Source organism: Coregonus clupeaformis, unplaced genomic scaffold, assembly GCF_020615455.1.
Source record: "Coregonus clupeaformis isolate EN_2021a unplaced genomic scaffold, ASM2061545v1 scaf3525, whole genome shotgun sequence".
Lineage (NCBI taxonomy): Eukaryota > Metazoa > Chordata > Actinopteri > Salmoniformes > Salmonidae > Coregonus > Coregonus clupeaformis.
This window is the reverse complement of record NW_025536979.1, coordinates 1-15791: the sequence shown is the minus strand read 5'-3', so window position 1 is coordinate 15791 and position 15791 is coordinate 1.

Genomic DNA, 15791 nt, shown 5'->3' with positions numbered 1-15791 from the left:
CCATTGTTGTGCCATTTATCCGCCGCCATTCACCTCATGTTTCAGCATGATACTGCATGGCCCTATGTCGTAAGATCTCTACACAATGCCTGGAAGCTGAACATTTCCCAGCACTTCCATGGCCTGCATACTCACCAGACATGTCACCCATTGAGCATGTTTGGGATGGTCTGGATCGATGCGTACCACAGCGTGTTCCAGTTCCCGCCAATATCCAGCAACTCCACACAGCCATTGAAGAGGAGTGGGACAACATTCCACAGGCCACAATCAAGCCTGATCAACTCCATCCGAAGGGAGTCTGTCGCGCAGGCGAGGCAAATGGAGATCACACCAGATACTGACTGGTTATGATCCATGCCCCTACCTATTTTTAAGGTATCTGTGACCAACATATGCATATCTGTATTCCCAGTCATGTGAAATCCATAGATTAGGGCCTCATTTATTTATTTCAATTGACTGATTTCCTTATATGAACTGTAACTCAGTTCAATCTTTGAAATTGCTGCATTTTTCGTTTATATTTTTGTTCAGTATAAATTGTATACCTCTTGAATTAAAAAGAAGAACACTATTTTTGTCAACTCTGAAACATCACCTCAGTCAGATTTCTGTCTAATATGAACCCAGGCAGTGCTGAAAGATCTGATAGAATGGTTGTTTTTATTGGGTATTTTCAAATAAATAAATTTTCATATTTCCAAATGCTTGTATCGAACTTTTATTTTAATGTCTGTTTTGAGTATATGTTGTCAACTCCTTCAGTGGTTTGTCAACTCAGTCACTGATGGAGTCAATATTTTTTGGGTTGATCCCCGGGGCCACCCATACACAAAAATATATATATAATGTATGCACGCATGACTGTAAGTCGCTTTGGATAAAAGCGTCTGCTAAATGGCATATTATATTATATTATATATTTTTTGGGCAACATCTCGAAAAACTATTTGTAATCACTGTTCTGCAACATATGCTTAAACAATTGAAGTATTTGCTGTGCTAGACCTAAGGGATAATGTTTGCTTTATAAATGTTTTATGTTCCAAATCTAGAAAAACATGCCAAAATGCTAATGAAATTAGCCCTGGAGTATTTAATAGTGCTATAAAATAAAACAAAAAGTAGATTGGAGATTTGTATTACATATTTGAATAATCTAATATTAGAATTAAACAATCAGGGCCTTTAAACACTTGGACAATAATTGAAAAATCTAATGCCTTTTATGGTGTGACGGAGTTGAAATAAATCCAATTATTTGCATTTTATGAACAAAATTAAGTTAGGTTGTTCCTTTACATGGTGTGATTGCTGATACTTTGGTCTATCAAAATATTTCAAATGTTGTTAATGTGTGTTCATCCATAAAAGTATTATTTCATTCAATGTTTATGAAAATATGTTCATTCAATAGAGAACTGTACCAGAAAAACAGTAGTCCAAACCCTATGTCTCTACCATATATATACACTAAACAAAAACATAAACGCAACATGCAAAAAAGATGTTATTGAGTTACACGTTTATAGAAGGAAATCAGTCAATTGAAATTAAATAAATTAGGCCCTAATCTATGGATTTCACATGGCTGGGCAGGGGCGCAGCCATGGGTAGGCTTGGGAGGGCATAGGCCCACCCACTTGGGAGCTTAGGTCCACCCAATCAGAATTAGGTTTTTCCCCACAAAAAGGGCTTTATGACTGACAGAAATACTCCTCCCCCTCCTCAGACGATCTTGCATGTGAAGTAGCCGGATGTGGAGGTCCTGGGCTGGCGTGGTTACACGTGGCCTGCTGTATGTACTGCCAAATTCTCTATAACGACGTTGGAGTCGGCATATGATACAGAAATGAACATTCACATTTCTGGCAACAGCTCTGTTGGACATTCCTGCAGTCAGCATGCCAATTGCACGCTCCCTGAAACCTTGAGACATCTGTATTGTGTGACAAAACTGCACATTTTAGAGTGTCCTTTTATTGTCCCCAGCCCAAGGTGCACCTGTGTAATGATCATGCTGTTTAATCAGCTTCTTGATATGCCACGCCTGTCAGGTGGATGGATTATCCCGTCAAAGGAGGAATGCTCGCTCATAGGGATGTAAATACATTTGTGCACCAAATCTGAGAGAAGTAAGGGGATCTTATATTTCAGCTCATGAAACATGGGACCAACACTTTACATGTTGCGTTTATATTTGTGTTCAGTATAGTTCCAAAGTTTGAGTATTTACTCAGAGAATTTAGCATGATCAGAGCGAATAGAATGTCAATACGACCATGGTCAAAAAGTGGGCAGAATGGCGCCAACCTCAAACGTCAACTGACAAGCTAGCTTGTGGCTGCAGGTTCGTGCGTGATAACATGAGCTTTTTTAAAAATGAAATCCATGGAATAACAAAGTTAACAGACTGAATTTCAATATCTACCATCCCAGAGAAAATGTGTCTTGTTTTGATTGTGAATTTCAGTCTTCTCCTTTAAATTGCCATAGAAACAGCCCCTCTCAACATTGATTAAATGGGGTTAGAGGATCTGGAGATGCCAAGAGTATCAAGTTGATTTTGATTGGTCCAAAGCGCGAAATGCCTCCTAATGTTACCACCTCCCAACGTCGAAATATGGAAGAGATACATCCAAGTGCTGCTAGCTACACTAGCAATGGTCACAATAAACAACGTTGTTACAGTGGGAGAAAAAAGTACCCAATTGTCATACTTGAGTAAAAGTAAAGATACCTTAATAGAAAATGACCCAAGTAAAAAATTTAAGTCACCCAGTAAAATACTACTTGAGTAAAAGTCTAAAAGTATTTGGTTTTTAAATATACTTAAGTATCAAAAGTAAAACTATAAATAATTTCAAATTCCTTGTATTAAGCAAACCAGATCCCACAATTGTTTTATTTTTATTTACTGTTCTGCTTAGCATTTAAAAATGTAATGAGTACTTGTGGGTGTCAGGGAAAATGTATGGAGTAAAAAGTACATAATTTTCTTTAGGAATGTAGTGAAGTAAAAGTTTTCTAAGATATAAATAGTAAAGTACAGATACCCCCCAAAACTACTTAAGTAGTACTTTAAAGTATTTTTACTTAAGTATTTTACCCCCACTGCGTTCTTATTTAATCAACACTGTTAAGTACAAGAATATTACGTTTGTAATACTGTAGAGAACAAATGTTATGATTAATGGTAAGTGATTCATGGTATTCAAGTATTTTCATTCCCATGGGGTATGAAAATAAAAAAGAATAATGTATGCACTAACTGTAAGTCGCTCTGGATAAGAGCGTCTGCTAAATGATGTAAATGTAAATGTAATTCATAATGACATAGGCTAAAGAAAAATAGGTTAAGACATTCATTTAGTAGCACCCTCTTGAATTGACTGGTATTTAACTACTACATTCAAGAGCAGTGAGTGAATGCCTAAAATATTAAGACAAATACGTAGGGGCAAAATATGATTGTCCTGTCTTTCAAGAATCCCTGAGCTCTAAAACAGCAACATTTTCTCTCAGCCTCGCTGGCAAATGCGTAAAATAGCATGAGATTAGCTATAATACCGCACATTTATCTCTGGCCCATGGAAGAAAAAAACAATAAAAAGGGGCGTTTGCTCGACTTTGCGGGGGCCGCGAAACTTCTCTACGCCACAGTTCCCATCCCTGGATTGAGGTACATTTTCCAAGCAATAGATACTGTACTCGTGCAGTCTTCGCGGTGTCCACATTCTGACATCGCACCGTTCTAACTTCTAGAGAGACGTAATTAACGTCTAGTCGGATTCTTATGGTTAGACAAACGCCATACCATTGACTGGACTATTCTTATTCAGCTAGTTAGCTGCTAGTTACGCTTCAATGACTGCGTTGTATAGCTGGCAAATCTGAAGCACACACACGCTATCTGTCTGGACAGTGTGGGCGCAAGCAAGCTAGGGCTAGCCACCGCAATGACAAATGCATTACAAATCATTCCCTTGAATCATAGCTAGCAATTTCAATTAATCTGTCGTCTCTTCGTTGCAGTACAACATCGACTTCATGCCTTGTTGGAATACAATACTCATTGTTAATCGGGTTTTAATTAAATACTACCTTATTTGATGAATTGTAGCCAATCGTCTTTCCCTCTACCACTGTGATCCTCCTCTCTGATTCAAAATGGCGCTAATTTGTCCATAGCTGCACCAATCCAGTGTTGAGTGGTTTGCCTGGCTACCCACACTGGAAAATAATATAAGGACACGCCTGACGCCCAAACCGATATTTAATTTTAGAATTGGTTTTGGCTAGTCGGTTTTAGCTTCAACTGTGTCCTTATAGTCTCTCCCACCAACACTCCTTGTTCTGGCCAAACATAACGCCACGCCCACGGACGTTAGTTTATTCTCGGCAGAGCAGCGGAAGGATTTAGTTTGAGTCGTCAGGCAAGACAGTGGTGCCGAATGTCAAAAATCGAAAGTGCTCTTACAGTGACCCCTGCAGGTTGGCCTACTTAGGTAAAAGCAAACTAACACCCAATAATTTTCACAAGGTGGAATGGAATGATCCTTGCAGTTAAGCATTGATAGATGCATACCCCAATGTATTACAAATGAAAAGGGTAAGACCCCCCAACATGCAAGATAGAATGTATTACAAATGAAAAGGGTAAGACCCCCCCAACATGCAAGATAGATTGGAAGAACACAACACCCATTTAACAATGTTTAATGACATAAATGTACAAATAAAAAAATCAAACCATTGGTCGCATACACATATTTAGCATATTTCATTGCGGGTGTATCGAAATGCTTGTGTTCCTAGCTCCAACAGTGCAGTAATATCTAACAATTCACAACAATACACACACGTAAAATAATGGAATTAAGAAATATATAATTTACACAGTTGAAATGCATAGATAAGTTACTTTATTGCCACTGAAAATATTATTTTCACAAAAATAGGTTTGGATGGCAAGTAGCTTAGTTGGTAAGAGCGTTGTGCCAGTAACCGAAAGGTTGCTGGTTCTAATCCCCAAGCCGACTAGGTGAAAAATCTGTTGATGTGCCCTTAAGCAAGGCACTTAACCCTAGTCGCTCTGGATAAGAGCGTCTGCTAAATGACTAAAATGTAAATTCTGCCAGTATAAATCAAATAGAGTAACAATGCTGGTAGTTTCCTAAAAAATAATAGTAACACGTCTCTGATCATTGACTGCGGTCTAGTTGTTTTTCAAACCCAAAGGCAGAGTGTGGTTGGTTGATAGTCATCAGGGTTGTATTCACTAGGAACAAAAAAAGCTGAAACGGGGAGGGACTACTTAAACTTGTCCAATAAGAAACACTTGCTTTCGTTTTCCTTTGCAAAGCGTTTTGCTACAGTGAAGAACATTTTGCTATGGTGTGCACTAATGAATACACCCCAGGACATAGGGACGAGTGGTAGTCTGAGTGGTCGGTCCTCCTGTGCCTCTGCTGCTGTGAAGGATGTATTGTGAGTCTAAAAGGCTCCTGGGAGTTCATCACAATGTCCAGGGACATGGGCAGCTCAAACCACTCCAGCATCTGCCCAATCTTCTCCCTAGACACACTGTGCTTGTTTCTCCTGGGGGGAGGAACAGAAAGGTGTCATCATGGATTTTTTTTCACAAACATCCTTTCTGAATTTAAAAGTAATCCAATAAATAATCATGTACTTTTTCAAAAAGTATCTGTAATCTGATTACTATATTTTTGCGGGTAACATAACTGATTAGTTTGTTTTTTTGTAATCAGATTACATGAGTCTGACCACAAGTCAGAGACCACTATGATGACCCACCAGTAGTTTTTCTGATGCAATTCTCTATTGAATGGACATATTTTTATCAACCTTGAATGAAATACTAATTTTAAGTCCAAACCCTATGTCTCTACCGTATAGGGTTCAAAAGTTAGATGATTTACTCTGAGAATTTAGCATGATTAGAGTGAATAGAATGTAATCACGCCTATGGTCAAAAAGTGGTTGCTGCTCAATAGAACTCTGTCAAGGCTCCGCGGGCAGAACGGCACGAACGTCGAACATCAACTGACAAGCTAGCTAGTGGCTGCAGGTTAGTGTGTGATAACATGGGCTTTTTAAAAATGAAATCCGCAGAATACAAACACATTTCGGACTATATATAAACTCAGCAAAAAAAGAAACGTCCCTTTTTCAGGGCCCTGTCTTTCAAAGTTGATTTGTAGAAATCCAAATAACTTCACAGATCTTCATTGTAAAGGGTTTAAACACTGTTTCCCATGCTTGTTCAATGAACCATAAACAATTCATGAACATACACCTGTGGAACGGTCGTTAAGACACTAACAGCTTACAGATGGTAGGCAATTAAGGTCACAGTTATGAAAAATTAGGACACTAAAGAGGCCTTTCTACTGACTCTGAAAAACATCAAAAGAAAGATGCCCAAGGTCCCTGCTCATCTGTGTGAACGTCCCTTAGGCATGCTGCAAGGAGGCATAAGGACTGCAGATGTGGCCAGGGCAATAAATTACAATGTCCGTACTGTGAGAGGCCTAAGACAGCGCTACAGGGAGACAGGACGGACAGCTGATCGTTCTCGCAGTGGCAGACCACGTGTAACAACACCTGCACAGGATCGGTACATCCGAACATCACACCTGCAGGGACAGGTAAAGGATGGCAACAACAACTGCCCGAGTTACACCAGGAATGCACAATCCCTCCATCAGTGCTCAGACCGTCCGCAATAAGGCTGAGAGAGCTGGACTGAGGGCTTTTAGGCCTGTAGTAAGGCAACAATGTCGCTGGACCAGACAGGACTGACAAAAAGTGCTCATCACTGACGAGTCGCGGTTTTGTCTCACCAGGGCTATGATTGGATTCGCGTTTACTCGTCGAAGGAATAAACGTTACACCGAGGCCTGTACTCAGGAGCGGGATCGATTTGGAGGTGGAGGGTCCGTCATGGTCTGGGGCGGTGTGTCACAGCATCATCGGACTGAGCTTGTTGTCATTGCAGGCAATCTCAACGCTGTGCGTTACAGGAAGACATCCTCCTCCCTCATGTGGTACCCTTCCTGCAGGCTCGTCCTGACATGACCCTCCAGAATGACAATGCCACCAGCCATACTACACATTCTGTGCGTGATTTCCTGTAAGACAGGAATGTTAGTGTTCTGCCATGGCCAGCGAAGAGCCCGGATCTCAATCCCATTGAGCACGTCCGGGACCTGCTGGATCGGAGGGTGAGGGCTAGGGCCATTCCCCCCAGAAATGTCAGGGAACTTGCAGGTGCCTTGGTGGAACAGTGGGGTAACATCTCACAGCAAGAACTGGCAAATCTGGTGATGCACTGCAGTACTTAATGCAGCTGGTGGCCACACCAGATACTGACTGTTACTTTTGATTTTGACCCCCCCTTTGTTCAGGGACACATTATTCCCTTTATGTTAGTCACATGTCTGTGGAACTTGTTCAGTTTATGTCTCAGTTGTTGAATCTTGTTATGTTCATACAAATATTTACACATGTTAAGTTTGCTTAACAGACTACGGTTTGCAACTGCACATGGGGACAAGATCGTACCTTTTGGAGAAATGTCCTCTGGTCTGATGTAACAGAAATAGAACTGTTTGGCCATAATGACCATCGTTATGTTTGGAGGAAAAGGGTAGCTTGCAAGCCGAAGAACACCATCCCAACCGTGAAGCACATGGGTGGCAGCATCATGCTGTGGGGGTGCTTTGCTGTAGGAGGGACTGGTGCACTTCACAAAATAGATGGCATCATGAGGAAGGAAAATTACGTGGATATATTGAAGGAACATCTCAAGACATCAGTCAGGAAGTTAAAGCTTGGTCGCAAATGGGTCTTCCAACTGGACAATGACCCCAAGCATACTTCCAAAGTTGTGGCAAAATGTCTTAAGGACAACAAAGTCAAGGTATTGGAGTGGCCATCACAAAGCCCTGACCGCAATCCTATAAAAAAATGTGTGGGCAGAACTGAAAAAGCGTGTGCGAGCAAGGAGGCCTACAAACCTGACTCAGTTACACAAGCTCTGTCAGGAGGAATGGGCCAAAATTCACCCAACTTATTGTGGGAAGCTTGTGGAAGGCGACCCGAACCGTTTGACCCAAGTTAAACAATTTAAAGGCAATGCTACCAAATACTAATTGAGTGTATGTAAACTTCTGACCCACTGGGAATGTAATAAAATATATTAAAACAAAAGAAAAGCTGAAATAAATAAATAAATAAATAATTATCTCTACTATTATTCTGACATTTCACATTCTTAAAATAAAGTGGTGATCCTAACTGACCCAAGACAGGGAATTTGTACTAGGATTAAATGTCAGGAATTGTGAAAAACTGAGTTTGAATGCATTTGGCTAAGGTGTATGTAAACTTTGACTTCAACTGTACCTAACATCATTACTAAACTTTAGACATGAGTTCACACCCGGTCTCATGGATGGCTAACTCTGGAAATTCCTTTGGTCTACTGAGTTAGGTAAATCAGCTTTTAGTTTTCTTGCACCTTATTTGTGGAACAATTTTCAAAATGTTCTGAAATTGGATTTTCTGGTGCCTCTAGGGCAATTCAGAAAGCTGATTGAGACCTTATTACCAAAGACAGTACAGTATGAAGATAGTCTAAAACTGCTTCTCCAATATAAATCCCCAATCACACTTATAGGCGATGTCATGGTGACGTTGGCTAGCTAAGTTCATGTGTAGAAACACGTCATCGGCTACCAACGTTCAGCTCGCGCCGAATTGTGCATGTGCAGGCCGTCAAATCAAAGGCACTCCTTCGAGATAAAGTTGTTTTTGACGAAAATGAAAACGTGTCAGTTTGTCACTTTCACAAGGTTGTATTGACAGGGGTAGCGTTTTATATTGAAAGTCAACAATGTTTTTTTGCTTCAATACAGTGATAAGGGGCATGCAACTATAGTTTTCCTTCACAGAAAATTCATTAGTGCAACACATTCGGCAGAAAATAGCTTAATTGTCAACAGAAGTGCAACGCTATTTGGCTGGCAGCCCCACTAGTAAATTAGCCTATAATGAAAAAGCAAGGTATGTTTTGCAAAAACGATCCACGGCCATCATATTTCTAATGTTTATCATTTTACCAGGGAAAAGTAGGCTGGCTACACCGAGAAAAGTACCAGTCAGAGCTCTGTCTGCTGATAAAATGCTTGTTCATGAATTCTCATTGAAGTGGAGAAGAGCAACTGAAGCACAACATTAGTTTGATGCTGAGCAGAATTTACAATAAGAAGCATTTTAGATTTGCATTTACAAAATGCAGCAATATGCGTTTTATCTTTTTTTCCTGCATGAAAAACGAAGAATTCTGCATTAACGCGACCCCTAAGTTTAACTTGCTGGTATCATATTGTTAGCTTTCTGCCATGTTTGAGAAGTCAAAGCCCTTCGGCTATCTGAACAGCTGCCACTCAAGCTTGATTTCTTACGTTTTTTTCTCCTCTCCTTTCTCGGCTGTCTCCTCCTCATCCATCTTCTCCAAGCAGAGCTGGCAGGCCCCATTGCCCCTAGCGACTCCAGACTCCACACAGACTCAGCGTGTACACAGTAATGTTCTTCCTTCAGACAATCATGCGTCAAAACTTTGTTCATTTGCACAATGTCTCTCGTTCACATTCACTTGTAAAATGTCCAAACTCACCAAAAATGACATTCGGTAGCTCCTACCAATATGTATAACTTCATGAGCTGGATTGCCTGTCTTTGCAATTTGTTTATTTTTGTTTACCATATTTAGCTAGCAGCCTCCATGGAAATTCGCTATTACTTGTGCTAATTTTGTTAGCATTCTGGTAATAACGCAGGCCTATCGACACACTTGGCTACTCATTCATTTCAGCTGCAGGGTGAGTGTAAGTAGGAGACGTGAGACGTCATACCGTCTCATCCTGGGATTCTACGTATACCGGTTTAGTACACAAAAAAAAAAAAATGCTAAAAATATATTTCTGTCCGCCCCTTGTGTACTAAACCGGTAATACCTTAAATCCCGGGATGAGAGAAGGATGGTATGACATATGACATCTGGTTACTGGAATATTTCACTTTCTCTGGTCATAGGAACAACATGAATTTGTGCATGAGGCAGTGGAAGACGGTGTCCCCTCTCTCTGGTCAGTCTCACCAGAGAAAAGGAGAGAGCAGGGACCGTGAGAGGTTGACCCTCTGCTGCTATCTCCCTCCCTCCGCTCAGACTAATGCTGTGTTCAAAACAACTGGGAACTCGGATATCTCTGACTTCAGTGTGTTCAAGACAACTAGCAAATTATTTCAATTTATGCTCAGCAAGTGCTACACGAACTGATATATTTTGTTATCAAAGCTTGAGTTTTAAAATAAATGGTCTGAGAAGAACAATATTGGCGGGCCAAGCATATAGCCAATATGCTGTGATAATGTATTAGGCCTACTGCACAAACCTCATTCCTACAGACAGTTTTTAAAAGGCCTGAGAGGACAGGACACCACCACTCAACACACCCTGTAACTCTTTTGAAGTCAAATCGTGTACACCTAAATACAGCTGCCACCACAACCTCTATTTTCTGCGACTTACATTCCATCCCTGATGTAAAGTTGATAACCATTGCTATGAACGCTAAAAAGCCAATCTTACTGAAGCATATACAGTGGGGAAAAAATTTATTTAGTCAGCCACCAATTGTGCAAGTTCTCCCACTTAAAAAGATGAGAGAGGCCTGTAATTTTCATCATAGGTACACGTCAACTATGACAGACAAATTGAGAGAAAAAAATCCAGAAAATCACATTGTAGGATTTTAAATGAATTTATTTGCAAATTATGGTGGAAAATAAGTATTTGGTCACCTACAAACAAGCAATATTTCTGGCTCTCACAGACCTGTAACTTCTTCTTTAAGAGGCTCTCTGTCCCCTCCACTCGTTACCTGTATTAATGGCACCTGTTTGAACTTGTTATCAGTATAAAAGACACCTGTCCACAACCTCAAACAGTCACACTCCAAACTCCACTATGGCCAAGACCAAAGAGCTGTCAAAGGACACCAGAAACAAAATTGTAGACCTGCACCAGGCTGGGAAGACTGAATCTGCAATAGGTAAGCAGCTTGGTTTGAAGAAATCAACTGTGGGAGCAATTATTAGGAAATGGAAGACATACAAGACCACTGATAATCTCCCTCGATCTGGGGCTCCACGCAAGATCTCACCCCGTGGGGTCAAAATTATCACAAGAACGGTGAGGAAAAAAATCCCAGAACCACACGGGGGGACCTAGTGAATGACCTGCAGAGAGCTGGGACCAAAGTAACAAAGCCTACCATCAGTAACACACTACGCCGCCAGGGACTCAAATCCTGCAGTGCAAGACGTGTCCCCCTGCTTAAGCCAGTACATGTCCAGGCCCGTCTGAAGTTTGCTAGAGTGCATTTGAATGATCCAGAAGAGGGATTGGGAGAATGTCATATGGTCAGATGAAACCAAAATAGAACTTTTGGTAAAAACTCAACTCGTCGTGTTTGGAGGACAAAGAATGCTGAGTTGCATCCAAAGAACACCATACCTACTGTGAAGCATGGGGGTGGAAACATCATGCTTTGGGGCTGTTTTTTCAGCAAAGGGACCAGGACGACTGATCCGTGTAAAGGAAAGAATGAATGGGGCCATGTATCGTGAGATTTTGAGTGAAAACCTCCTTCCATCAGCAAGGGGCATTGAAGATGAAACGTGGCTGGGTCTTTCAGCATGACAATGATCCCAAACACACCGCCCGGGCAACGAAGGAGTGGCTTCGTAAGAAGCATTTCAAGGTCCTGGAGTGGCCTAGCCAGTCTCCAGATCTCAACCCCATAGAAAATCTTTGGAGGGAGTTGAAAGTCTGTGTTGCCCAGCGACAGCCCCAAAACATCACTGCTCTAGAGGAGATCTGCATGGAGGAATGGGCCAAAATACCAGCAACAGTGTGTGGAAAACCTTGTGAAGACTTACAGAAAACGTTTGACCTGTGTCATTGCCAACTAAGGGTATATAACAAAGTATTGAGAAACTTTTGATATTGACCAAATACTTATTTTCCACCATAATTTGCAAATAAATTCATTAAAAATCCTACAATGTGATTTTCTGGATTTTTTTCTAATTTTGTCTGTCATAGTTGACGTGTACCTATGATGAAAATTACAGGCCTCTCTCATCTTTTTAAGTGGGAGAACTTGCACAATTGGTGGCTGACTAAATACTTTTTTTCCCCACGTATCACTCATTGGCCTATTCCTCTGCACTGGCACAGATCTACTACTCACACGGATCCTCTCAGGATCCCTCTCCCTTGCCCCATCTTCCCCTACTTTCTTCATTGCCTCAGCATACGACACCCTCTGCACTACTTTAACCCTGGTAACCTCAACCTGCCTCTTTATCCCCAACACCATGGGCACCCCTACAATTAACACATATCGCTTCATTACCTGATGCTACACATTGCTTTGTTTCATGCCCTTCTGCACACCTCTCACACCATAGGAACCTCCCTCCTACACACTGCTGCCACATGCCCATAAGCTTGACACCTGTAACAACGTCATGGGTTTGGCACAAAAGCTCGTACGGGATAACTGAAATATCAGAAAATCACTTTGTTGGGCAAAGACTGAACATCAAAACTCAAAAGAACAGACAATGACTCTTCTGTTTCACCATGCTCGCCACCCTGTCTATGTCACATCAAACGACGAGCATCACAAACACAGGGAATCTTCCCTTTCAACTGATCCACCTTCAAATTTACTGCTACCCCAGTAATCACTCATTTCAATGGCACCCTATTCTTGAGAGCAAAGCAAGTCACAGCTCTTATCCCCATTTGTGTGGCACGGAGTGCCCGCTCCCTCTGACCGGCAGAAACACAAACAATTATCACAAGACCACTTCGGGATACCTTCACCGATTCCACAGCACCCAACTCTGCTTTCACCCACCCTGAAACCACATACAGATCAGCCAAAAGGCAGGGGTCCAATTTCTACAAAAATGTAACTCCTACGGGACCAGACTCACCCTCGGAGTGAGGCTTAGGCTCCGAAAAACTGCCACCTCCGTTAATTCACTCTCATTCACTTCCATTTAGTCTCCAGAGATCGGTCTGGAGTACAGATCACTCCATTTACACTTGACACCAATCCTCTTCAACACACCGGTGATCAGGTCATGAGAAAACAAGCACCTATTCCTCTTCCGGCAGACACCATGGAGAAAATACCCGCAGGTGACTTGCTTCGTGCTCATTTTTCACATGGCTAGCCAGAAACTGCTGCATCAATCTGAGCTTGAGGAAGTCATGCTACGCCTCAGGTATTTATAAGAGGTGGGGGGGCAAGCACATCACACACAAGCGGAATGGAATTACTCTGAAATTAATATCTCAACACATTATTTTCCTGCACACTACTCTGCCAGGGCCCTCACCTCCTCCCTGTGGGCTGTCTCATCATTGTTGGTAATCAGACCTCTACTGTTGTGTCATCTGCAAACTTAATGATTGAGTTGGAGGTGTGCGTGTGCGCACGCTGTCATGGGTCGAACAGAAAGGAAGGAAAGGATACTCAAAAAAAGGATACAGCAAGTAGTCAGTGATATACGTTTGAAGTTGAAGTTTATCTATTGTGGAAATTATTTGTTTTCTCTTTTGTTTTCCAATCAATGCATAACCGAGTATGACAACCGCAATGTCCATTCATTCACAACAATACAATTTTGTCAAATACCGTAATCAAAACAAATAAGAAACAGGGTACCCAATAAAACAAAAAAAATGTGACTGCACTTAATTATCAGTCCAGTTCCTACCACAATGTACCAGTCAAATGTCCCCCTATAAAGACGCAGTTAGACGATGATTGTAGAAGCTGTAGATGATGAGCCTCTCTGAAGGATGGCGAAGTAGTTTGTAGAAGACGGCAGGTGACGCTGGTTGCCTTGGATTAAAAAAGTGGGTACAAAAAACCCAGTCTGCAGAATAATCAATTATTCAGTCTATTACTTTTATCAATAACAAAGTTTCAGTAACTGTTCTTTAATAACATTTGTTTTTACATGTAGAGACGTCTCAAAAGGACCTACAGATTATGTTGCAAAAACCCACGTTCTCCACTGCACGACAATGGCAACCACAGCCGAGTGCAATTACTGTTCAATTACTCGTATACAAAGAAATGCACATGTAGCGATAGCAAATGCAAAAAATGAAAAAAGTTAAACAAATCTAAATTATCATCAGTCTCAAAAGCATACGTGCTTATGTCAATATCCTGAGTGGTTTTAGATTGTAAATATGACTGTTTCCAGTAAGTTATCAACGTTCAATATTTCTAGGTTCATTTTTGGTTTCCAGTTCACAGTTTGTGGGCGCCCTCTCCAAAGGCAAGAGGAAAAAAAGAACGAGATCAGAACGACAGACAAATATTTTGAAACTCTAGGTGTCGCCAACAAACTCCCAACCCATACAATTAATGTAAAGAGTTAGGGACTGTCTTTATAAATGGGCTACACTAAGTTGATTACTAAAATGGTAGCATATATATTAAAATACCATAACCCACAGACTTTACTATAGTAATGTCAAAATAGACTAGGCTTTGGTCTATCTAGCAATTATTAGGAAATGGAAGACATACAAGACCACTGATAATCTCCCTCGATCTGGGGCTCCACGCAAGATCTCACCCCGTGAAGTCAAAATGATCACAAGAACGGTGAGCAAAAATCCCAGAACCACACGGGGGACCTAGTGAATGACCTGCAGAGAGCTGGGACCAAAGTAACAAAGCCTACCATCAGTAACACACTCGCCGCCAGGGACTCAAATCCTGCAGTGCCAGACGTGTCCCCCTGCTTAAGCCAGTACATGTCCAGGCCTGTCTGAAGTTGCTAGAGTGCATTTGGATGATCCAGAAGAGGATTGGGAGAATGTCATATGGTCAGATGAAACCAAAAATATAACTTTTTGGTAAAAAAACTCAACTCGTCGTGGTTTGGAGGACAAAGAATGCTGAGTTGCATCCAAAGAACACCATACCTACTGGAAGCATGGGGGTGGAAACATCATGCTTTGGGGCTGTTTTTTTCAAAGCAAAGGGACCAGGACGACTGATCCGTGTAAAGGAAAGAATGAATGGGGCCATGTATCGTGAGATTTTGAGTGAAAACCTCCTTCCATCAGCAAGGGCATTGAAGATGAAACGTGGCTGGGTCTTTCAGCATGACAATGATCCCAAAACACACCGCCCGGGCAACAAAGGAGTGTGCCGTAAGAAGCATTTCAAGGTCCTGGAGTGGCCTAGCCAGTCTCCAGATCTCAACCCCCCATAGAAAATCTTTGGAGGGAGTTGAAAGTCCGTGTTGCCCAGCGACAGCCCCCAAAACATCACTGCTCTAGAGAGATCTGCATGGAGGAATGGGCCAAACTACCAGCAACAGTGTGAAAACCTTGTGAAGACTTACAGAAAACGTTTGACCATCGTCATTGCCAACAAAGGGTATATAACAAAAGTATTGAGAAACTTTTGTTATTGACCAAATACTTATTTTCCACCATAATTTGCAAATAAATTCATAATGATTTTCTGGATATTATTTTCTCATTTTGTCTGTCATAGTTGACGGTTACCTATGATGAAAATGACAGGCCTCTCTCATCTTTTTTAAGTGGGGAGAACTTGCACAATTGGTGGCTGACTAAATACTTTTTT